The sequence below is a fragment of the Chinchilla lanigera genome, unplaced genomic scaffold (genome assembly GCF_000276665.1).
Source record: "Chinchilla lanigera isolate Chin_1 unplaced genomic scaffold, ChiLan1.0 scaffold00094, whole genome shotgun sequence".
In the NCBI taxonomy this organism is placed as follows: Eukaryota; Metazoa; Chordata; class Mammalia; order Rodentia; family Chinchillidae; genus Chinchilla; species Chinchilla lanigera.
In genome coordinates, this window is record NW_004955495.1 from 4,273,945 (window position 1) to 4,275,274 (window position 1,330).

The following is a 1,330-nucleotide window of genomic DNA, read 5'->3' on the forward strand; positions in this document are numbered from 1 at the left end:
GTTGCATTTTAGAATAAAATAAAATTTAAATTTAAATTTGAAAAATTTTTAAAAAGACAAATGGACATTCTGGAGCCAGAATATCAGGGTTAAAAATCTCCACTCCCTGGCTGGACAAATTATCTGGACCTCAGTTTCCCCTTCTGTAAAATGGAATTACATAACCACACGTTGGAGGGGGCTTGTGAGGATCACATGCATTAGAAGACACTCAGAGCTGGGTGCGGTGGCGCACACCTGTAATCCTCAATCTCTGGGAGACTGACGCAGCAGGGTCACAAGTGTGAACCCAACCTGGGCAACCTAGTGACTGAGTAAGAACTTGTTTCAAAATACAAAATAAAAAGGGCTGGGCATAGAGCTCAGTATGAAGGCCCTGGATTCAACCCCTAGTACCACACACACACACACACACACACACACACACACTCAGGAGATCTACCATAAATGTCACCTGTTGCTACCGGTGCGACAGAGATAAGGACCCCAGGTGGCAGGAATCATAAGGGAGGTGTGCACATGGGCCACAAGTAGAAGCACCGTTTATAAATCGATGGAGACTGGAAAGAGACGGTGGACTAAGGCCTGCAAACTGCCCTGACTACCCAGGCAAAGCACTGCCACCGTGGCATCGAGGACAGTTGCGTTTAGGACACCTCGGAACATGCCACTGCACTGAAAAAGCTCACCCACGCAAAACATTCCTCATACTTGACACGGTGCTGTTATGGGGGCTGGTGTAAGGACTGAGTGTACAAGATCATTTCCAAATTTAATCTTGCACTGGCGCACACCTGTCACCCAGCACTCTGGAGGCCGAGGCAGGAGGATTTCCGTGAGCTCAAGGCCAGCCTGGGCTGCATAGCGAGACCCTGTCTCAAAAAATAAATAAATAAAATAAACAAATAAATAAATAAAAAGGGCTGGGGCTCTCGCTCAATGCAAAGGTCCTGGGTTCAATCCCCAGGGCTGCAAAAATACATACATAAAAGAAAAATTAGTCTCTTTGTGCAGGACACAGCACCTGGAGTCAATTAAGTCTCTGAGCCTTGCTTTCTCCAGTTGTAAAATGGGGGTAATGAGGGTCCTCACCGCCTAGGTCACTCATGAGAAACGCCTTTTAGCTAAATACCCGGTTTATAGCTTGGCGCCTCAGCTACTGTGACTGAATTAGTTATTGGTGAGCAACTGTCATCATTACTCAGTTCCCACTGGACATTGGATGCCACGTCAGGGGCTCCCAGCTCTGTAAGACATGACATTTACTCGAGATTCTTATCACTTTTGTTGGGGCGGAGGCCCAGGAATTGAATTCAGGACCTTGCACCTT